We start from the raw sequence: 24,871 nt of genomic DNA on the forward strand, positions 1-24,871 counted from the left end.
AGGTGAGCATGCACTCAGGCTGTCACTCACTCACAGGAGTCTTCATGAAATGTTCGCTTTTTAGTATGGATAATTTCAATCCATTTTCAAATCAACCTTCCCTGGTGACGAATAGATGTGACTTGTTCCCACGAAGACACCCACAGACTGTCTAAATCTGGTGTCACCTCCATTGAGTGGTGACAGGTTTGGAGGAAAAGTTATATTTAATCACAAGTGACTCCATGACTTCATTTTTTTAAACCTTGTCGATGGAACCACTTTACTTCCTCCCTCTCCCCCACATGCTCACAAATAGACTTCCTGCTGAACTTTTACCCCCCATCTGCCCACTCCCACCACCCAAGAGACCCACCCACATCACAGAGGAAGACAGCTTGCTCTTTAGTTCCCAGTGTGTAGTGGATCCAGAGGAGGAAACTGCTCCGAGGTCATCCAGGCTCCCAGTCACAGTCACACAAGGACACAATGCCACCTGAGCATAGGAGGTAAATGACATCAGACATGAAAGAACTGGAACATCCTGCAGCCACCAGCACTCCAGGAGCTGGTGGCAGGAATGTTCCAGAATAATGGCTGCAGAGCCTGAGCTGAGACTCAGTCTCCAGACACTTTGTCAGTGCTGAGCCCTCACTGGCACTCAGAGCATCCACCCTGGGTTGGCATTTCTAAGATGTTGATGCCCTGAGGGGGACATCCATGGAGAGCTTCTGACCTTTCTCTCTAGGGCACGCCCCCCCTCCAGGGGTGGGCTAGTCTAGTGGCTGCAAGGACAGTCCCCTGTGAGGCCCTGCCTGAGCCTTCAGGGCCTGTCTCTGCCCACCTCCCCCCATCAGCCTGGGAAGCCCACAGTAGTTACAGTGATTCATAAACATCTCTCTGGTGGGAGGTTCCACATGGGGCCAGGCAGCTGCTCCTGTCGGGTACCTCGGGAGCTGTGAGCCCAGGAACGATGTTACCCAGACGGACCAGTTAACAGTGACTCCTCACGGGGACACAGAACAAGCATGTGTGGGGAGAGCTGAGCCCAGGGAAAGCTGAGAACCAGACCCATCCCACCCGCACTCAAGGGCCCATTTCCTCCTGCGAGCTGACCTGACGGCCAGTGCCAGGGAGAGCTGTGCCCAGCCCCAGGGACACCCAGCACATGGGGGAGGTGACACAGTTCCGTGTGACCCTTGATACAAACCAGAGCTGCATCACTGGGTCACCGTATCCAAGGCCAGCTGTGGGCGGAGCTTCCTCACAGCATGGGGCAGGGTGTACTCTGAGTATGACATGGGTGTAATTTTGCCCATTGTCGCTCATAAATTCTACCAGTGGCCTTCTAGGGGTCTCCCCCAGCTCCCACCTCCATGCCCAGACAGGAAGGCAACTGAAAACAGCAGCTATTAATTTCAGAAACCATGGTGTGTGTGTGTGTGTGTGTGTGTGTGTGTGTGTGTAGCAGAAAGAGTCAGATTTGCACTTTGGAGAAGTTTCCTGCTCCCTCTCATCTCCACCAAGGACCCCCACAGGCTGCAGGGTGGGGTACAGACAAGGTCAAGAAGAGGACGGGGAGGCTTCTTCCACCATAGTCCACAGTGAGGCAGTGAGGACTTGACTGTCACCCATCTCCCTGCCTCCCTAATGGAGCTCCAGTGGAGGGTGGCCTCCAGCATATCTTCTATGTCCCTCATCTCACATGTGTCTTGCATTGGGCATACCCTGGACACTCATTTCAGCCCATAGGTTCGACGTACCCTGGGTAGACAGTCCCCGTTCTAGAACTCAATACCCACAATCAACCCAGGCACTGAGTGGGATCTGGGCATCTGGGATAAGAAAACCCCACACCTCACCAACTAAGTGGAACAGCACTTCTTAAAAAGGGAAGCCAGGATTGAACCCAGTCACACGTGTATCATTTGGGGTAGGGGGAGGCGGGCTGGGACACTGAGGACCCACAGGTGCTGTGCTCAGACCCTCCTGACATCCCGTTCACCCCAGGCTGCTTCTGGATCCTCAGTGTGTGATCAGGGCACTTGAGGGCACCCCCGAAGGCCCTGAACCATGGCCTCCATGCCTTCACCCCATCCAAATGCTGCCTGAATCCCCACCTCTCCCAGCCTCCAGGCCCACCAGCCAGTTGAGACCCCTTTGGGCTTGAGTTGGTCAGTCCTGGCTGTAGACTGATACATCCTGACCACACAATGCACGGATGGCCCAAGAGACACTGACACACGTTTGTTCTCATCCTCAGAGGATGGCTGGGCCTCAGTCCCAGATGGACTCCAGCCTCCCAACCTGCCTCTTCCCTCCACGTGCAGCTGAGCACAGCTGGAGACACTGGGAGGGGGCTTGTGCGGGACACATCAGTACACCCACGGCCATCAGGACTGGGTCAGAGATGCCCACCAAGGACCCCATCCAGAGGCCTGGGGAAGGCAGAGTCCCACACCTGCAGGAAACTTGAGTTTTTCCCACCTTCACTGTCCCCGTGGAGTTCCGGGCCCAGGGGCAGGTCTGGTGACAGAAGGGAACTAAATTCTAAATGTGATCCTCTGTGGTTCCAGACCCAGGTCCTCTCTCTTCTATTAAACCTCATGGGTCCAATGTGAGCCCCTCCAGCCTCCTGATTCTCACATTCACAGTTTATATTCAGCATGTAAACCTGCAAGGCAGGTGAGGGAAACACACAAAGAGGAAATTGCTTTGCTGCTTCCAGCAAAAACACAAAGGAAAAAACTTGTGAAGTTACACAAAGGATCTGGAATTAGAAAAGCCTGCTTAAAATTGAACAGAAAATGTTCTCACATCATCCCCATGGCCCAGGCAACACGAGTCAGGAAGGTCTCGGTGGACAATGCACTGACATGAGCTATACACATCCCCAGGCCAGTTCCTGCATGTGACATTTACAGCTGCGATGTCTCAGAGAGCAGAGAGATGGATCCCAGGGAAGGTGGAGTGCAGGGCAGAAAACAGAAGCAGAAAGAGGCAGGAATGTGTGAGAACAAGGGCGGCCGTAAGCCCTCATCCACATAGAAGTTGGGGCAGGACCGCTCAAGAGGATGCCCATCCCTGAATGTGCTACAAAACCTCTCATTGCGGCCTCTGCCTGCCCCACCCTCTGCCCAAAATAAACCTCCAGGCCGTCCTGAAGAAGCAAGACCTGTCATTTCACACACAAGTGGCCGCTCAGCCTGCTGCCCACATTCACTGACCATTACACGTCTTTGTGATGCTGGGGTCACTGTGATGTGTCCTGGGGACCTAAGGAGGTGTCATTGTCATGCAGTGGGGCATATGGGAAGAGGCCATTGTGATCGGGCCAGAGGTCACCATGAGGGAAACTGCCAGGAGGACAGAAACCCTGAGAATCCTCAGGACCCTGAAGTTCCAAGGGATTAAGTGTCCCTCCTGAGGGTACCCAGCAAATGGACAGAGCTGGGGTTTGAACACAGGCCAGCTGCTCCAGGACCTGCACCCTCCCACTCACAATATGGGGAGCTCGTGGACCAAGCAGCAGTTACTCAGAGTGGAAGGGACAGGATACGGAATCCAGAGGAGCATGGGGGATGTTGGGATTCTTTGCACAGAGTGGGTGGGAAGAAGGATGGATGGAGCTGCCACTTTGCAGGCTGTCTGTGCTGTCACCCGGATGGCTGCACAACTTCCCTACTTGGGTGTAAGGACATGTCACTCTTCCAACGTTCCCTGTGAGAATATGGGGGAACTGCACCCCCTTTTGTCACATGGGGACACTGAGGCCCAGAGAGGCAGGGATGTGTTTGGTGGGTAGGGGGGTGGGTCAGAGGAGAAGGCAGGTGGAAAGGTCACAGAGCCTAGATCTGAAACAACACTGAGCACTGATGGCTATGTATCTTTAAATCAACTGTATTAAATAATACACAAAGTCAGCTCCTCGGTCATACTGCCACATTTTAATTTCTCAGCACATGAGCTTGTGATTGCCATTTTGGACAGCACAGCATAGGTGGAGACCCTGAAGAGCGTGAGCAGAGGGGAACCTAGTCTGACATTCATGGGGAAGAGACCCCCCCAGGCTGGTGCATGTGGAGCTGATTGCAGGGGTCTGAGTGAAAGTAGAAGTCGGTGGACCTTGTACAGGATCTAGACAAGTGGTGATGGTCCTGTGTGACAACTACCATGTGGGGCAGGAAGGTGAGTGGACAGTAAAGATGTTCTAACTGAATGAGGATTTTCTAGAAGACAGCATATGCAGTTCAGGGCTTTGACTTAAACAACTGGAAGAGTGGAGCTGTCCTTCTCTTGGATGGGAGAGAATATGGGTGAGTGGACTTACAATGAAATCACATCTCAGTCCTTGAACATCAGACAGAGGCTTGGCTGTGGAGGTCCTTGGCTCAGGAGGAACAGAGTTTATCAGAAGGAAGGGTCGTAGTAGGGAGCTGAGCAGCCAGCATTCAGTTTCAGGATGGACACCTGTGTTCTGGACACAGGAACGTTCTGAGCCTCATGTTAGCCATCTGTAAAATAGAATAATTCCTAACCCTTCTTCCCTAGTGGGAATTTTTTAGGGTATCAAAGAAGGAATGACACAGAAAGATTTGGAGACTTAACCAAGATAAGACATGAGATAACTCCAAGGTAAGATTATTATTATCTTAACTGGGTATAGTCAAATTTAGTTTTTTATTTTAATGATTTTAATTTGAGAATGAATATTAATTTATGAAGCATCTGTGACAGTAAATAGACCTCTGCGGTGAAGACTTTTCCTAACTACCTGTAACCCTCTGTGATTGATGAGCAAACAGTAGGGGTGGGAGGAATGTAAGAGCAGGCATCATTTAATCACATCTCCTTGTAAATAATTCAGGGGCTGGGGCCACTTCTGGGACTGGAGTAGAGTCATCTTTGCCTATCGTGGTGCATATTTTCTGTCTCTACAGGAGACAAAGATGAAGCCAAAAAGCAGGAGCCAAGAGGGTACTAAGAGGTCCTGCTTCCAAGCCTCTGTCTCTGCAGCCTGAGCCACACCTCTCTAACCATCCTGTAAGGACTATGTCATGTTTCCAGACACTTGGGCCAATACAGACCTGGAATACATTCCCTTCACCACCTTCTTGCCAAGCTGGGTGGATACGTTCAAAACATTTCACTGTCTTTGCTAGTATGCAAATCTTGTCAAGTTAATTAGCTATGGGGGTGGGAGGGAGTTAGGTAGTTTTTTGTTTACAAAAGTAGGCAAACAAAATAACTATATGTTATGCTTGGCCCAAGGCTAACCCTCTGATTAAAGTAGACTTGAGTTGTACCATCAAACAAAAGTAAATAAATGATCAATAAATGTGTGTGCACATACATTCAGAGAGGAACAGCTGCAGGTAAGATGAGACCCAGCAGAGCAATTCTCAGCCATTAAATGAGCACAGGGTGCAGGTCCCAGAAGCAGCGAGGAGGCAGGGAGTGAAGCCAGAGGTGGGGAGTGAAGAGGGGAAATAGGGCTTGAGTCTTCTAGGAGGCAGGTGTTTGTTTGTTTAAGAAATTCTCTTCTGCCTGGCATTGGGAACTAATGCTTTCTTCTCTTTCTTTTCCTTCCTATAATAAATGTCTTCCCTGAATCAGAGCACAGATCACAGGTCATAATGGCTCAGTCGGGGTACATTTTAGGTCTAGTGTACTGTCCTTTAGAGCCTGGCTGTGAGATGGCCACCAAAGAGAGAAAATCTCCCCAAATGTGGATAGATCCCTGACCTCAGGCAAGTTGTCTCCTGGTAAGCAAGAACAAGTCATCCGAAGCCTGTGTGACACAAGGTTTCCCAAGGTGTCAAGGACTCAAGGACACAAGGTGACCTTCAGTCACTCCTCCCCCAGAACCCTTTCTATCCTCCCATCTCTCAAATTCCTGCCACTCACCTGTCGACTTCACCCCTCTGTTTCCTCCTCATCTCACCAGATGGAATCTTTTTTTTTTCTTTTTTTTGGGATTTTTTAAAATATTTATTTATTTGGCTGCACCAGGTCTTAGCTGCAGTACACAGGGTCTTTAGCTGCTGCAAGCAAACCCTTAGTCATAGCATCTGGGATCCAGTTCCCTGACCAGGAATTGAACCCAGTCCCCCTGCATTGGGAGCATGGACGAAGTCTTAGCCACTGGACCGCTAGGCAAGTCCCTAGATGGAATCTTTGTCAGCAACTCTCTTGAAGACGGAGTAGTTTCTCAAGCCAGGTTGGGCATTGGCCCTATCCATGGTGCTGAAATCTGTGGGGAGACCTGGTTGGAGAACGGTGTTTCTGTTCCACGGTGAACACATGAGAGAGGATTCAGTGGTGGAGCTAAATGTTATTTTAGTATTTCCCTCATGCCTTAACTCCAACAGGTAACAGCTTGAAAACACATAATTGAGAGAAGGTTTTCTGTCTAAAGAGATGCTTCTGAGCTGAAGCCTGGGAAGACGGTGACTTTATCTTGAATATCCACAGAAAATAAAGATTCTGAGACATAATACATCTCTAAATCCATTCAGATGTCTGAAGACAGTAAGACATATGACAGTGGAAGGAATGCTAAGGGCTTATCAATCAACTCAGCAAGTGTTGACCAAATCTCCTCTGATCAACCACTGTGCTGGGCATTTGAGTGCTTATAAAGAGATATAAGGAGTGGCTTTAAATCTGAAGAGTTCTAAATCTATAAGGAGTCAACATTAGATGTAAGGATATAAAAGATAAGGGGCTTTCAACAACTGGCAGTCGAGTGAGCTGGCCTGCTGCCTCAGGACCACAGGGTGGTGGGGACTCATCGCCAAATCCGTCCTCCTCGTGAGCATTTCTCCTCTCACAGCCATGGACAGGGACTGGGGACCAGGGACCTGGACCCAACAACACCTTTCTCAGATGTCCCAGGCAAGGGGAGGGGATGGGTTCCTCACTCCCCATGCTGAGCCAGTTCCAGGCACTGCAATGCATTTCTATCCAAGTCTGACCTCAGGCCAGCCTCAGCCGATGCAAGCATGTCGAGAAATTTTCACCATCATCTTCAGTCAGCATCACCACCTTTGTGCACTCGTGAAGAAAGGTTTTATGTTTGCTTACTTGTTTTCCCCCCTTTCCCCTCACTGCCACCATAGCAAAGGAGCATCCAGCAATGAGACAAATAAAAATATGGTAATATTTAGAATAAAAGATGAGGGACTTCCCTGGTGATCCAGTGGTTAAGACACCATACTTCCACTGCAGAGGGCAAGAGTTCCATCCCTGGTCAGGGAACTAAGATCCCACATGCCACACGGCACAGCCAAAAAGCAAAGTGGGTTTCCCTGGTGACTCAGTGGTAAAGAATCTGCCTGCCAATGCAGATAACATGGGTTCAATCCCTGATCCGAGGAGATCCCATGCGCTGAGGAGGATCTAAGCCTATGTGCCACAACTATTGAGCCTGTGCTCTAGAGACTGGGAGCTGCAACTACTGAGCCTATGTGCCACAACTATTGAAGCTCATGCACCCTAGAGCCCATGCTCCACAGCAAGAGAAGGTAGCACGGTGAGAAGCCTGCACACCACAACTAGAGAGTAGACTATGCTCCCGGCAACAGGGGAAAAAGCCCATGCAGCAGTGAAGACCCTCCACAGCCCAAAGACATAATGAAATTATTAAAAAAAAAAAAAGAATATTAAAGATGAAGTCATATGTATTATGGGCTTCCCGGGTGGCACTAATGATAAAGAAACTGCTTGACAGTGCAGGAGCCATAAGAGATGAGGGTTTGATCCATGGGTTGGGAAGATCCTCTGGAGGAGGGCATAGCATCCCACTCCAGTACTCTTACCTGGAGAATCCCATGGACAAGAAGAGCCTGGAGGGCTATGGTACAAAGTGTCACAAAGAGTCAGACACAACTGAAGCAACTTAGCACATGCACAGCACATATTATAGTACTGCCACCAACTAACTGATAAATTTAGGAAGTAGCTGATTTTATCAGGATGCTTTTCTGAGAGCTCACTATCATCCCCGTCTGAGCAGAGCTTGTGATATGAGTGTTAGCAGGAGACCTTCGTGTGGGGCATGGTTTCCTATCATGATGTAATAACTCCGTTAAGTTTAATCTAACATTTACTTTTGTTTCAAGAGTGTGCTGGAGCTTTGGAAGAGGATCATCTATGAGCAGTATAAATCTCAAGAAAATTATAAAACTTTAGCCCAACTCATTAAATAAAAAAGAGGGAAAAAATAAGAGAAATGAAAGAGGAGAAGGTACTACTGAAACCACAGAAATACTAAGTATCATAACAGGGTACTGTGAATAACTATACACCAATAAAATTGACAACCTAGAAGAAATGAATAAATTCCTAGGATTTATGGTCTCCTAAGGCTAAATCAGAAAGAAATAGAAAATATGAACAAACCAATTCTCAGGAATTAAGTTGAATGAGTTAAAAAAAAAAAAACCGCCCAACAAGCAAAAGTCTAGGGTCACAAGGCTTCACAGGTGAATTCTACTGAACACTTAAAGAGTTAACGGCCATCCTTCTCAAACTACTCCAAAAAATTTAAGAAGAAGGAGTGCTTATGAACTCATTCTACCAGGCATCACCATGATACCAAAATCAGACACAAATATCACAAAAAAGAAAAATTACAGGCAAATATCACTGATAAACATAGATGCAAAAATCTTCAACAAAATATTAACAAATCAAATTCAACAATATAGTAAAAGGCTCATATACCACAGTCAAACTGGATTTATCCTAGATATGCAAAAATGGTTTAATATCCACATATCAATCAATGTGGTACACCACATTAATAGACTTAAAAGTAAAAATTATCATCTCAATAGATGCAGGAAAACCTTTTTTTGCCAAAAAAAAAAAAAAAGTTTTTTGTCAAAAACTTTTTACAAAAGTCACATCCATGATAAAAGTAATAAAGTGGGCATGGGGAAACATACCTCAACATAATAAAGGTCACATATGACAAACCTACAACCAACATCACACTCAGTACTGAAAAGCTGAAAACATTTTCTCTAAGATCAAGAGCAAGACAAGGATGCTTACCGTTACCACTTTTATTGAGCATAGTGTTGGAAACCCTAGCCACAGAAATCAGAAAAGAAAAAGAATAAAAAGAATCCAAATTTGAAAGAAAGAAGTGACTGTCACTGTTTTCAGATAATAATATTATTTAGAGAAAATCCTAAAGATGCCACCAAAAATCTGTTAGAACTAATAAATTAATTCAGTGAACTTGTAGGATGCAAAATCAACTTACAGAAATGTGTTGTGTTTCTATACACTATAAATGAACTATCAGAGAAATTAAGAAAATAATCTCATTTATAATTGCATCAAAGAAAATAAAATACCTAGGAATAAATCTAACCAAAGAGGGAAAAAACCTATACTCAGAAAACTGTAAGATATTGATTTAAAAAATGAAGACAACACAAACAAAACTATACTCTGATTACGTATTGGAAATTTTTATATTGTTAAAATGACTATACTACTGAAGGCAACCTGCAGATTCAACACAATCATTATCAAAATACCAATAGCATTTTTCACAGAACCAGAACAAATCATTCTAAAATTTGAATGGAAACACAAAATACCCTGAATAGCCAAAACAAATCTTGAGAAAGAAAAACAAAGTTGGAGGTATCATGTTCCCTGATTTCAAACTATACTACAAAGTTACAATAATCAAAGAGTATAGTACTGGCACCAAAACAGATACATAGATGAATGGAACTGAATAGAAATCCCAAAAGTAAAGCACATATGGTCGATTAATCTATGACACAGGAGGCAAGAATATACAATAGGGAAAAGATAGGCTGTTCATAAACGGTGTTGGGAAAACTGGACAACTGCATGTGAAAGAATCAAACTGGACTACTTTCTTACACTATATGCAAAAAAAATCCTCTAAATGAATTAAAGATTTAAATGTTAAAATGATCTGAAACCATAAAACTCCTAGAAGAAAGCAGGCAGTGTGCTCTTCGACATTGGTCTTAGCAGTATTTTTTTATATGTACCTGCAGACAAGAGGGGCTTCCCTGATAGCTCAGCTGGTAAAGAGTCCACCTGCAATGCAGGAGACCCAGGTTTGATCCCTGGGTTGGGAAGATCCATCCCCTGGAGAAGGGAAAGGCTACTCACTCCAGTATTCTGGCCTGGAGAATTCCATGAACTGTATATATTCTGTGGGGTCACAAAGCATTGAACACAACTGAGTGACTTTCATTTTCACTTTCAGACAAGAGAAATAAAGCAAAATAAATGGGACTACATCAAACTATAAAGCTTTTGCATCGTGAAGAAAACTACCAACAAGACAAAAAGGCAGTCTGCTGAATGGGAGAAGACATTTACAAATGTCCTGAGTCGCTAGGTTGTGTCCAACTCTTTGTGACCCCATGGACTGTACCCCGCTAAGCTTCTCTGTCCCTGGGGATTCTCCAGGCAAGAATACTGAAGTGAGTTGCCATGCCCTCCTCCAGGGAATCTTCCCAACCCAGGATCAAACCTAGGTCTCCCACATTGCAGGCTAATTCTTTACCAACTGAGCCACCAGGAAATAACACATCAAATAAGGGGTTAATATCCAAAATATACAAAGAACTTGTATAACTCAGCATTTGAAAAAACAATTTAAAATTGGGCAAAGGTCCTGAATAGATATTTTGTCAAAGAAGACATTTAGATGGTCAACAGACATATGAAAAGATGCTCAACATCAGGGAAATATAAGTCAAACCCACAATGAGATATCACCTTAGGCTTGTCAGAATGGCTGTTATCAAAAAGACAACAAATATCGGCAAGGATTTAGAGAAAAGGGAACCCTCATGCACTGTTGGTGAGAATGTAAATTGGTAAGCCACTATGGAAAACAGTATGGAAGTTTCTCAAAAAATTAAAAATAGAACTAACATATAATTCACCAATTGTACTTCTGGTTATTTTTTCAAAGAAACAAAAAGTCTAGTTCAAAACATACATGCACACATGTAAACCCATGGCTGATTCATGTCAATGTATGGCAAAAACCACTACAATATTGTAAAGTAATTAGCCTCCAACTAAAATTAATAAAAAAAAAAGATACATGCACCCCAATGTTAACAGCAATATTGTTTATAATAGCCAAAATATGGAAACAACACAAGTGTCCATCGACTGATGAATGGACAAGGAAGATGTGATATGTATGTACAATGGAATATTACTTGGCCATAAAAAGAATGAAATTTTGCCGTCTGCAACAGTGTGGATAGACCTGGAGGGTATTGTGCCAAGTGAAATAAGTCAGACAAAGAAAGACAACCATATGATTTCAACTGTATGTGGAACCTAAAAAATAAGAATGAACACAACAAAACAGAAGCACAGACACAGGAAACAAAGCTGTGGTTGCCAGAGGGTGGGGTAATGGGGGGATAAGTGAAACAGTGAGGGAGATTAAGAGGTATTAACTTCCAGTCATAAAATAGAAAAATCACAATGATGTGACGTACAGCATAAGAATATACTCAATAACACTGTAATTACTTGTATGGTGACTGATTGTAGATAGACTTTACAAAGTGAACAGTTTATAATGCATAAAAGAATTAAATCACTATGTTGTACACCCAAAACTAGTATAATAAGTCAATTATACTTCAATTAAAAAATAAGAAATCTCAAGAAAATAAGGAAATTGTGTTAGTCAATGCTCAGTTTTACTTTCAAGTAGCCATGTTCTTCTCTCTCCATCTTCTCTATGTGCAAACTTTGATTCCCTTTGCCTCATGTTGACTCTTCCCCACAGACCACCTAAACTACCATAGAGACTCACACTTTCAATATAATCCCTTGATATATAACAGATAAGATCCTCCCCTCCCTGATTCTGATTCAGAGGTCTCTGTGTGTTCCAGTGGGTGTCAGCAGCCCAGCTTTAGACCGGTTACCACAGCTAGGAAAGGGAGTCAATTAAGAAGGCTGAAATTGCATGTTTAAGAGAAGCATCTTCCAGAATGAGGTGATGTGATATCTTACTGCATCATGTATGTGGATGATAAATGCATGAGTGACACCCACATGCACCCCCCTTTTCCCAAGAGCTTTTCACATGATATCCTATTTAATTCTCAAAGCCTCATTGCCAAGTACTTCAGTTTTGCAGGTGAATAAATTAGCATTCAGAGAGAAAAATTAATTTTCCATGCTGATGAACCCACTGGGTGGTGGGGCTTAGATTCTAATACATCTCTGACTCTTAGTGGCACCTGCTTCCTGTGCCACTGCTGACAAGCACAGTTACTAAACTTCTGCTTTCAATAGTCTTCCTAGGACACTTGAAAGTTATTTTTCCCCATAATGATGTTTCCTAGGTTCAATCAAAGGTCTCCTCTAAGACTTTTCATCTTCCTTTAGCATGTACATTGATGGCTTATTTGAAACCTTTTCATGGGCTGCAGAGAAGTAAACTGTCAACCACATCTAATGGACCACTGCTCATCATATGTTTCTGTCACAGGAGGAGACAAGTGTGTGACTCCTAACTTCGGAAGAAAAAGGTGAACTGTCACCAAATGCATACACACATAACACGCTCACATATAATCACACTCAAATATACATACACACACTCACAAAGACACATGTATGACCACATAGTCACCTTTGAGAAGTTACCCCAATATCCTCTTGGACATGCATCTTCCTCTCCCCACATCTCACGGAGCCTGGGTCCAGGCACTATGTCATTTCTGTCTAGAGGAAAGAAGTCAGTGCACTCATGCACATTGAGCTGGACACAACTGCATATTTCATTATGGAGCCTGAACAAGTCATTGCTTCGCTCAAAGGAATGGCATCCCAGGAATGGAAAGCTACAGATGGACAAGGAGATCATTTTGATCAGGAGCTAGATCTTCCTTGTGCATAGCATCACACTACTTGGATTATGACTTATATGCCCTATGCAAAGTTGGTCCTGGATATGTGACAATGACACTTGAAGGGCAACCTACCATCCACATGCACGATGTGGGTGAAGAGGAATTTCCAAGTTCAACTGGTGTGCAGCTTTCCAGAACCATGAGATTACACATGGCTGAGTCCCTGGAGGGCTGTGGCATCATTACACCATCCATCCATCCATCCATATTAACCAAGCTCCTACTATGTGCAAGGAAATGCTATATTTTTAGGTAAGCAAATAAGAGGAGAAGAATTAGAGGTACAGTAGTCATAACAGGTTGAACTGTGCTGCATGAACAACATCAAATTTTCATTAGTTTAAAACTTTAAAGATTCGTTCATCACTCATGCTACATGTTCATCATGAGTCATTGCAGGTAGAGCAGCCATCACCGTAAATGGTGGCAGTTGCTATGCCAAAAAGGAAGAGAGTCCTTGAGAGTTTCACACTGGCAATTAAATGCTTTCATTGGATGGGCATGTGTAATTTTCATTCAAAACTCATTTGAAGTGCAGTCCTTCCTTGTTTGCGGAAGGGTGATAAGCAGACATACATGGTGAACATCACTGTGACATCACATTGGGACTGTCTCTTTTATCGGGGTTTTGGCCTCCAACTTTTCCCAGGCTTGCTCCTGGCTCAGACCTGGAGTGTGGGACATGGAGCATCTTTATTCACCTGTAGTTTTGTCCTAGGGCCCTTTCTATGGAGAATGAGACTTGACATTGCCTCTTTCCTGTATCCACTGTCCCATAAGGACTAGATAACAAATCCTTATTGAGATCTATAGATAAAGAGTCACTCACTTGTGATGGAAACTTTAGCAATGCCCCACCACCCACTTTTGTGGTATAGGATTTCCTGAGATGCTCCTGAGAAATTACTTCTTACTGGGGGACAGGTGCTGTCAGGTGATTAGGATGACCATATATATGGAACAATCTTCCAATGACTATGGGCTTTCCTTAAAGCAGGCAGTTCATCTGCAAGGAAGGAGATGAATTTGTAAATCTGAAAAGTTTGCAAGTGTCACTTTTTTTTTAGTTCACATCACAATACTGATTTTATGTTTCTATAGAGCACTAGTTTAAAAAAAAAAAATATGTCACTTATATGGAATACCACTTAAAGGGAGGTGGACTTGAGACTGAATATCATGGGACTTTATGTCCTAATGCTCCCCAGTATTTTGGTTGAAGTTTTTGATTCACAGGTTTGGTGTGGGCCCTCCTTCCATGGAAGGCAGCACAGGAGATGCTAAGCCCATTATCTCTGGAAGATATTTCCTCTTGGCTGAACAATGGCTTTGGCCAATCTTGTATAGGATATGTGTGTGAAAAGCATAAGTCCTTGTCCACACTGTTTAGGGTTAATTACTTTATTGTGTTCATAATACCCATTTATTTTATATAAATGATGTCAGTAGTTTATACTCTTCTTTTTTTAATATTAATTTATTTTTGGCTATATCAGGTCTCAGTTGCCACATGCACTATCTTCATTGTGGCACAAAGGCTTCTCTCTAGTTGTGGCATGCGGGCTTCAGAGTGCATGGGCTCTATGGCTGTAGCTCGTGGGCTTAGTTGCTCTGCAGCATGTGGGCTCTTAGTTCCCCAACCAGGGATCAAACCCACACCCCTGCATTGGAAGGCAGATTGTTAACCACTGGACCATCAGGGAAGTCCCTATACTCTTCTTTTACCTTCCACACCATGGTGGGAAGAACCACGGCCCAGATACATGTAGGTTACATCTGCAAACACCACTTGCCCCCGAGTCTTGGTCAAGCCATCTAACATCTGTCGAGACTCAGGGTTCTCCTCGGATCAATGACATCATAACGCTTAGCCCTCAGGGCTGTGGGGAGGGTTAGCAAGGATGGCAGCTGGTCTGTGTGGGGTGGATTTCCATTCATCTTCCTGAAAAAGACCAAGACGCTATGGTCCTTGCCCCTCCATGTCCTTTGCCTGCCTTTTTGCCTGTGGAAAAACTTCAGTCGAATAATAAGTTTAATTAGAGAAGTGAGAAAATGCAGAAGCAAAGTAAAACCGAACAAAATAATAATAGTTTATTCATTAAGCATAGTCAAGGGCCTTTAGTTCCTTCTCAAGGGCTAAAGATAATATTCTGAGCCATATCCTGTGAGCTGTCTTATAGATACTGAAACCCCCACCAGGTGGAATAAATTAACTACATGATGACCAGACTGTAGCGATGACATTGACTGCCACAATTCCAAGAACTGGCCTCAAAGAAATGGGAACAAACTGATCCTAGAACTGATGATTAACTGTACTTAAAACAATCAAGAAAACGCTGCTCAGAACACTGATGACCAATTTCAATATGACTGTCAGAGCTGACTGTGCTGTTTCTGCATGTAGCCTTCTCCCTTTGTCTGTAAAAACTCTTGCCCACTGATTGTCACTAGGGGGTTGGAGGGGGTCGGCCTTTGGACCTGAGTTTGCACTACCCCCACCCCCACCCCAGTTGCCAGCATCCAAAATAAACCAAACTTTCCTGTCCACCAACCTTGCCTCTTCATCGGCTTTTGAGTGGCAAGCAGCCAAACCCTCGCTTTCAGTAACATTACCTGTGGCCCTGGCCTGAGAGGTATGGAGGCTGTAGGAGCCCCAAGGTGATCCAGGGTCTCTCTTTGTCCGTTTCCTCAGGAGACAAAACCAACTTTACCTGCCCGGAGTCAGGAACCTGGCTGGAATTCTTGGGCAGCAGTTGGTTTTATTCTTACATGCTTTTCACCTGCCCAGGATTTGGGTGTGTGGTTTTTAAAACATTTTTGGAGGTTAAGCAGGAGTACTATACAAGACACTGTACATGTGCAAAGCTCCAAGAACTGAGAGAAATCCATTTACTGTCATGTTTCATGGTGAAATATCAGTGTGTTCCCACTGAAGTCAGGAAAACATATTAAAGGTACCTAATGACACTGACATGAACAACTTTTGATGGAGGATCTGGGTAATGCGTGGCACAAGAAAAAAAGTGGTAGAATACTGCAAAGGAAGAGATGCAATCATTCATATGTACAGAATAGATAATTGTCTACTTGCATGCATGCTAAAACGCTTCAGTCGTGTCTGCCTCTGTGCGACCCTATGGACTGCAGCCAGACTTCTGCCAGGCTTCTCTATCCATGGGATTCTCCAGGCAAGGATACTGGAGTGGATTGCTGTGCCCTCCTCCAGGGGATCTTCCTAACGCAGGGATTGAACCCATGTCTCTTCTCCTAGCATTGGCAGGCATGTTCTTTACCGCCAATTGGGAAACCCAATTGTCTGCATAGAAAACCCAATAACGAACATCACAAATCATAAGGACATAAAGAAAAATTCAATATAAAAAATCAAGATTGTCCTAATTATTAGCAGTAATCAATTAGAAGATTCAATGCAAAAGTGATTTTCCATTTACAATAGCAGTGAGATTTTAACATACTTGAGTGAGCCTAATTAATGTGCGAGATCTTTACAAGGATGATGGCACATCCCTGCAAGACACCGAAACGCCCTGACAGGAGTGAGCAGAGATTTGCTGCATCCCTAAATAGGAAGCCTCAACATTATGTGGCTGACTTTCTTCCATTTTCATCTACACGTTCAGTACAACACCAACCAAAAGCTTAACATAGATTTTTAGAGATATTGACAAAATTCATCTTGAAGAGAAATGGCAAGAACAGTAAAGATACGAAGTGTTAGTCACTCAGTTGTGTCTGACCCTTTGTGACCCCATGGACTGTAGCTCACCAGGCTCCTCTGTCCATGTAATTCTCCAGGCAAGAATACTGGAGCGGGTAGCCATTGCCTTCTCCAGAGGATCTTCTGACCCAGGGATTGAACACAGGTCTCCTGCGTTGCAGGGCTTCCCTGGTAGCTCACCTGGTAAAGAATCCACCTGCAATGCAGGAGACCCCCCAATTCAATTCCTGAGTTGGGAAGTTCCCCTGGAGAAGGGATAGGCTATGGACTCCAGTATTCTTGGGCTTCCCTGGTAGCTCAGCTGGTAAAGAATCCACCTGCAATGCGGGAGACTCTAGGTTGATTCCTAGGTCAGGAAGACCCCCTGGAGAAGGAATAGTCTACCCACTCCAGTATTCTTGCCTGGAGAATCCCCATGGACAGAGGAGCCTGACGGAGTACAGTCCATAGGGTCACAAAGAGTCAGACACGACTGAATGACTAAGCAAAGCACAGCACTCCTGCATTGCAGGCAGATTCTTTACCATCTGAGCCAACAGACGGAAGCCCCCCAAAGAAAGGAAGAAGAAAAAGAGGAAGGTGGGGGAGGGGGGGAAGGGGGAGGGTGGGAAGGAAGAGGGGGGAAGTGGTGATTCTCTCTCCAGGTTGGGTACGTAGCAAAAGTACATAAAAAGGAGTGGTGGAGCTGACTGAGTAGAGCAAACAGACCAACCAAGCATAATGAAAAGTACAGAAACATTCATTAGCATGCATGACATTAATATACGAAAAAAGGGTATGTATCGAATCCTCAGGGATCGATGGCATTAAATGGTGTTAAGACACTTGTCTACCTTATGAAAGAAAAATAAAATTAATCTTCAGCCTCACACCATTTCCCAAAGTGATTTCAGGTGAATTTCAGACCTAAATGTAAAACAAAACTATAAAAGCACTGGACAAAATATAAGAAAGCGTAACTTGGAGAGACAAAAGACCTCAAACAAGACATAGAAAATGCAAAGGCTAAAATAAAGAACACATAAGCTTGACTACCTCAAAATTTAAAATCCCTATAAGACTCAAGATACAGTTAAGAATTACCCACAGACTTGGAGAAAACACTCACACCATACAAAACAAAGGATCACAGATAGAATATTTCATCCCCTCCATATAGTAATATGAAAAAGATAAGATAAGCAACTGGCAGAAATTCAGGCAAAGGATATAAACACACAATTCATGAGAGAGAAATTACAAATGACCAACAGACATGAAAAATGCTCAGCTCAGTAAGAATGAGGGGAAAACACGTTAAAACAAGATACCCTTTCTCACCTATTTGATTGGCAAACATGAGCAGGACTGACAATAGTATCAACAGAGATGTGTGGAAACAGGATTCCTATGTGTTGCTGGTGAGAATGTAGTTTGAATGGGTTTTTGTGGAGAGGAATCTGGGCACATCTATTGCACAAAGACTTCACAGGCCCTGGCTTCTCCACCTCCCAGATCTAACCTGGAGAAATGCCCATGCAAAGGGGGTGAGAGACAGAACATTCTCCACGACGTTCCCTGAAGGAGTCAGAGCTCGGAGGAAAAATTAAATGCCTTGCAGTGGAGATTTGATTCAGTGCAGAGGTATCTGGTGGTTACAGTTCACAGAGCCTCGGAAGCCTGGGGGAAGGTTTCCAGGCTGACTGCTTTGCTGTAAAAGGATATGTGGGATAGTGGGGTTGTCAGGGAGGGGCATGCAGCTGCCCACCCCCCAACTATGATGCAGTGAAGCTGGGTCAGGGGGTCTATAAGTCTCACAAGGTGGTCATCACTGCAGGACGGACAGAAAATCTCAGGGAAGTAGTGCCTGTCCTTCCCTGGCTCGGCCAGACCAACCCAGTCAGTAGCACCCTGACTTGTCAGTGTTTGCACCATACCGATCCTCGTGGTATTAGGTTTATGGGCTTCTCTCACCTTTCATGAGGATTAGCTGATGTTGGACTTCAGAGATACAGGGTGAAGGCTGTGGAGACATGGCTGTCAGGTTCATGATGAGAGTGCGTCCTGCCCATGGGGCACTGCAGCCCGTTTCAGGGTGGCCCCCATTCCTCCCTTATCGCCTGCACATTGAAAACATGCCTCCCCACCCAGGAGGCTGCAGGGATCCTCTCCCCTTGCTGGTCCTGGGCCTCAAACACATCAACCTCTAAAGTTTGCCACTGAGAGAGGTTGTTGAGTATTTTTAGATTCCTCTCTCTGAATGCAGATGAAATTTTGATGAGCAAGACGGGTGATGCATGGGGTATTATGTGATGTGGACAGGAGAAATTACCCCTCTGCTAAGCCAGCTCTGTGCCTTCATACACACATCAGATCGATGCTGTGAAAACAAACACAGGCGCCAGGCATCCTGCGGACCCATTCTGGGGGAGAATCCACAGCAGGAAATGCTGCACTAATTAGCAGATGAAACCACGCTGGTCTGTCCTCAGGGGTCCCTCAGGAGGCTTTGTGGAAAGGACCTGGGGCATGATGCATTACATGACTGAGTGGGAACCCCCTAGGGTTCTGAGCACGGGCCCCCCACAGGGGAAGACACAGGGGTTGCTGAGCCCCTAAAGTTTTGCTACTCAGACTGGGGTCTGTGGACCAGCAGCATCTGCATCACCAGCAGCTCGTTATGACTGCAGATTCCCAGGCTCTCCCTCCACATCTGCCCTTTGGTTGGGTTAGAACCCTGAGCATGCTGAGGACACATGCTGCCCGGAGCAGAGACCACACTTCCCAGCCTCCTTTTCAGCCTCAGAGGCCATCTGACCAGTGGATTTGAGTTCTAACCAATGAACTATGAGCAGAGGTCACAGGAGCAATTTGTGGGATACCCTGAGAGGATGGAGGGGAGCCCTCCTCTCGCATTTATCCCATTCAATGGCTGAATGAGGCCCAGTCAGCTTCTTATTCAGCCAGGCCCAGGAGGACCAAGGGGAAAAGGAGATTTTGTGAGCTTTGGAGACATGTAACATGTTTCTCATGTGGTGATCAATTAGATCCCTGTGGCTGGGCTTCCAAAGCTGTGAAATAGGGGTGATGATAGTAATGATGGTGGTGATGATGGTGATGGTGAAGATGGTGCCTTTTGCCAGGGAGATGAGGAGTTGTGATGAGGTAAAGGCACAGCTTGGAGCACGCTTTGTGCTACTATTTTCATTATTATTGTTTTCTCCCATTCTTGGTGGAGCTTTCCCCCTCCTCTCCTGGGCCCCTGGTTATAAGGCAGGAAATGAGCTCCCTTTCAGAAACCTCCCTTCCCAGCTTGTCCTCAGCAGGAGACCTCTACAGAAGGCTTGAATGTCCCCAGGCAAGAAGAAGACACAGGTGGGTCCCCCAAGGGCCTCACTGAGCCTGGGATCCTGGGAGGCTCACTGACATAGCAAACCCTGTTCCCTGCACTAGCACCAAGATCAGTGGTTCCCGTCGTTCTCGGCTGAGGGGAATCAGGAATGGACATCAGTGGCAAGTGCTGGGATACTATGTTAATGGGGTTGATGTGCCCACCTCCTGGGGAATTTCTGGGGGATGCATCAGAGCTGCCCCTACAAGGAGGTGGGGCTGGCATCCCCCAGCTGTCTGTCTACACTCTAAAGCACGTTAGCCTGGATCTGGAGCAGAAATGTCACAGACCTGCCTAAGCATCTTTCCTCATGTTTAATTGGACTCTCCCATCCTTCTCTGTGAATGTCTATTCCTAGCATCCGTCTACTTCTTTGTCAGGTTTTCGCTGTTTGTTATTGACTGGTGGAAGCCCCTTAGATGGTTCTGTGCCAAACCTTTGTCTATGAAACACGACAAACGTCCTTCCTCGTCTGCCCTGTCTTTGCCCTTGTGTGGAGGGTGGCGGTCTCCCTCAGGGGTCTACAGTTAATCACGAGCTCTGTGAAATGAGTTTTCTCACCTGCCCCTCCACTCTGCTCTCTCCAACAACCAGTGGACGTTTCTCAACTAAATTGAATTCAGGGCGAGGCTTTGGAGAATCAGAGAATAATCAGGAGAAAGAAAGTCTAATAATACAATTTTCCTGGCAGTTTCTGTTTTGACACATTTCCCCAGGAGACTAATTCAAGCTGGAGGCATTTGTAACCAGGCTGATCTTTGCCGGGAGACTGGGAGGCATCCGTCCCTGCAGGGGTCCCTGCCCCTCCCAGTGGAGGTGAAAGGCCGGAGGTGGAGCTTGGGGGAATCTTTGAAGACCCCCAGGCACACAGGCTCTGGGGTCAGAGCTGGGGCATTTAGGAGGAGCCCGCAGACTCCAGCTATTTTCTGGGCCATGACCTCCCTGCTCCGGGCTGCCCCTCACTGAGCATCCTGCTGTCGGGGTCCAGGTCTGGAGGAGCAGCCCCTGGACACGTGTGGATCTGGGAGTGTCTCAGCGTTCAGGTCTCTCCTAAGGATTGGGGGAGCAGCAGTCCTTCCCCCTCCTGCCTGGGCCCCATCTCTGTGGGATGAATAATGCATTTCTCTGAAGCCTGTGATGAATGGTGAGGGCAGAGCATTTGTCCTGGGCTGTGAGCGAATTTACTCCCCTATGTGCTCATGAGGGGACCTGACGGAGAACTGTGAGCTGGGCCTCCTGTGGGTGCTGGGGATGGGGTGGGAAGGGGAGAACCAGGAGCCCCCAGGGGTCCGCACAGAGCAGGGGAGCTGGTGGCCATCGGAGCCACTGTGCGTGTCCCCTGAAGGCTGCCCTCACCCCCAGGGGTCCCCGTGGTTCCATGCCTGGGGGCCCCCTCCACATCCCCTGGGCTGGCCTCCCTGAAGTCAGCTTCCAGGGGAGCCTCAGATATGACCTTCCTCATTCAGGTGGTTTCCTGTATGACTCAAATGTTCATATTTGCGTCTAAACTATTGTTGTAAATATAAAAACGAGTGGTAAAATTTATACTAACAACCTAAAATTTTAATTTTATTTACATACATAAAATAGCAGATGAAAAAGCCCATGGCAAGTCTAGAGTGACCATGGAAGAAAGAAAGAGATCATATTTCAGTCCCAGTAACAGCGCTTCTTCCTGATTCTGGAACAAGGGGCTCTGCAGTTCACTTTGCTCTGGGCCCACAAATCTTGCCCTTGACTCCCCCTGAGAGCCCCTGGGGGGTTGCCATGTCCGCAGGCTCACCCTCACCCCCAGGCCAGCACCAGGCTCTCTGAGGGGGAGGGCACCAGTCCATGCCTGAACTCTGTCCCTGGAGACTCCACTTCTCTGAGGTCAGCTCTGCTGGCTCTGGGGCTTGGGGGATTATCTAGGCTGCTGGGGAAAAGCTCTGCTGTTTGGAGCGAGTGTGACCCTCAGCAGGGGCTGGGGGACTGGGGACCAGGTGACTGGGGACGTCTTGGAACAGGGGTCCCAGGGACAACTCCAATCCCCACTCCTTGTGCTGAGGCCTCTGTGGGGCCCCAGGACTGCAGGTCCCTAGAAGACAGTGTGATCCTGCAGGAAGTGTGGGGAGGCCCTTGCAGAGTCCTGACAAGCTGCCCCTCCCCCTGCTGAGGACACCCCCATCCCCAAGGGCAGTTTGAGCCAAGGGTAGCACTTAGCCCAGATCTGTGGACGCGGGTGAGCAGAGAAGCCAGGAGCATCCGGCCTGGGGTTCGTGCTGTCCTGTCCCCAGGATGGATGCTCAAGGACAAATTGGAATCATCACCCAGAGTTGTTCTCAGCAGGGAGCACCCTCCCAAGCTCCTGCCAATCACACAGGGTTTAGAAAGAAATTCATGAATTAAAACATTCGACAAGCTGTAAGTCACACACGTGATGCCCAACGAATTGAAAAGAAAATCTTGAAAAATGCAGGCCTTACTTCATTCTGCGCCACAAAAACGAATGTGCTGCTCAGGCTCATAAATTTTTGGAAAGGGATTTTTGTCAAAGAATCAGAAACATTCTCTGCTCTTACAGCTGTGACACAAAATCACAGCCTCCTCCAACCAGGAGAGACTCCCGTTGGTCACTGGAGATGCCCAGGGACCTTCACCTGTGGGACCACGTGGGACCCACAGCATTGAGGGCTTGGATGGTCCCAGAGCTGGGGTGGACTGAATTTAAGAGGATCCCTAGAATTCCAGAATTCATAGACAAGCTTGTTGATCATGGAGAAGCCAGAGGTGAAACAGCAGGAAAATGAGGAGTCGACAGGTGACAGAGGGTGTCACACTCTGGGGAACCAGGAAGATGGGTCTTGTCTCGTCTTCCCTGCGTGAGTTCTTCCCACCCCCATGTACATGCCAGCTGTCCTGTGTGTCTGTAGAAAGATTTATTGTGAGGAATTGGAGCAGGTACTTATGGAGGCCTGTATATCCGAAATCTGCAGGGTGGGCCAGAGACCCAGGAGAGCTGATGGTGAAGTCCCAGTTTGAAGGCCATCTGCTGCAGAATTCCCCTTTGACCTTGGGGAGGTCAGTCTTTTGTTGTATTCAGGGCATCACCTGACTGGATGAGGCCCGCCCACACTAGGGAGGACAGTCTGCTTTACTCAGTATCCACTGATTCAAATGTCAATCTCATCTAGAAACACCCTCACAGAACATTGACCAACTACCTGGGCACCATAGCCCTGCCAGGTAGACCCATAAAACCACCCCTCACAGCCCCTCTCTCACACGTGCCCAGGCCATCCGTGTCTGACGTCTCTACTGGGGGAGCTGTCCTGATGTGAACTTAGGACCAGGGGTAGGAAGGATGCAGGTGTGTGGAGGGGGGAGGGGAGAGCTGTTCCTGGCCTCAGGGTGTGGGCAAAGCAACGTCACAGCAGAGCAGTGTCCTGCTGGGCCTCCACGGGAAGGCCCGGGGTGAACCAGGCCAGTGAAGAGGGCTGGGGCAGACATGGGGTGGAGCTCACAGATGGGGAGTCCTAGTGAACGTCAGCTCCTTCGGGCCCAGCAGAAGGGTCCCTTCCCAGGTGCAGTTCTCTGCCCTCCCCTCGGTTCATGGGGGTATGATTCTTTGTGTCCACTCAACCCCTGAGTGGTGAGGGCTCATCTACCTACCATGAGGGAAGCTTGTGGAGCAGGCAGGTGACGCATAGGAGCCTATTAGAGTCAGGCCATATCTGTGTTAGAACCTGGGGAACCTAGGGAGCTCTCATCCCACTACCCAGGACCCTAGAAGGTTGTGGCTGGAGTGGCTGCCACCACCTCACCACCTCGGGGATTTTTCAAACTTATTAACAAGCTTTGGACAAGTAAATTGTGTTTTCTTTTATAATGACAACAAACATTAAAGCCCATTATAAAAGTGGAATAGAGTCAATGTCCCATTGTGGAGGAGAAAAGATGACCGTTTAGACTTTCTGTAATAACCAAGAGTGTATAAACAAATATCATAATGATCTGAAAACTGCATTGTGCTGAGAGCATCGCTTATTTCCAGCTGCGGCCGTTCTCACTCCAGAGAGAACACCCCCCGACCGGTAACTGGCTGCTGAGGAGACTTCTGTGGTCCCTGCCTGAGAATTTACAAGGTCACTGTCACAAGCCGCTCATCCACCTCGTGGTATAGATGGGGTGAGCATGGAAGTGTTTATGCTGCTCTCAGAGTGACCTGCTAAGTGTCCATTAAATAGCATCAGCTCGCTCTGCATCACTTGCCTTGGAGTAATTTTAATAACATGCTAAGTAGGTAAAACAAGTGGAGAAATGGGCTACTTCCTGCTCCCCTCCCATCAGCTGCCCCCACAGCAGCACTGAAGTCTTCATTAAATCCGTAGCTCTGGAATGTACTGAGAATAAAATCCAAACTCCTCTCCGTGACTGAGTCAGGACACACTGCCTTCCCCTCCTCCCACATCTTCCTCCTCCCACCCTCTCCCAGCCACACTGGCCTTCTGTCCCTGAGCCCCTGGGTCCCCGGCCTCAGGGCCTTTGCACATGCTCTTCCCTCTGTCTGGAGCACTCTTCCTGCCAGTGGTCAGCTGGCTCCTCCTCACAATACAGGTCTCCCTCAGAGGAGCCTCAGACCAGCCAGGACAGAGACCCTGTCCTGCCCCTGCCCAGCCCCTAGAGCATTGTTGTCTTTCATTTCTCAGCCCTAGCACTGTGGATTTATCTAATGTCTGCATGCATGCTCAGTTGCTTCAATCACGTCCAACTCTTTGTGAACCTATGAACTATAGCCTGACAGGCTCCTCTGTCCATAGGATTTTCCAGGCAAGAATACTG

General features: G+C 46.6%; 1 long non-coding RNA gene across 1 annotated transcript; it reads left to right on the plus strand.

Moving 5' to 3' along the window:
- The first annotated feature begins 4,507 nt into the window (after positions 1 to 4,507).
- On the plus strand, positions 4,508 to 24,293 carry LOC145525425 (uncharacterized). Its single transcript, XR_014068202.1, has 8 exons — positions 4,508 to 4,614; positions 4,920 to 5,022; positions 5,596 to 5,818; positions 10,247 to 10,466; positions 10,770 to 10,865; positions 11,913 to 12,016; positions 12,515 to 13,190; positions 24,084 to 24,293. It is a non-coding gene; the product is annotated as an uncharacterized LOC145525425 (long non-coding RNA).
- The last annotated feature ends 578 nt before the right edge of the window (positions 24,294 to 24,871 follow it).

The sequence above is a fragment of the Giraffa tippelskirchi genome, chromosome 11, assembly GCF_054371585.1.
Source record: "Giraffa tippelskirchi isolate mGirTip1 chromosome 11, T2T-mGirTip1v1.2.pri, whole genome shotgun sequence".
NCBI classification, from domain to species: Eukaryota; Metazoa; Chordata; class Mammalia; order Artiodactyla; family Giraffidae; genus Giraffa; species Giraffa tippelskirchi.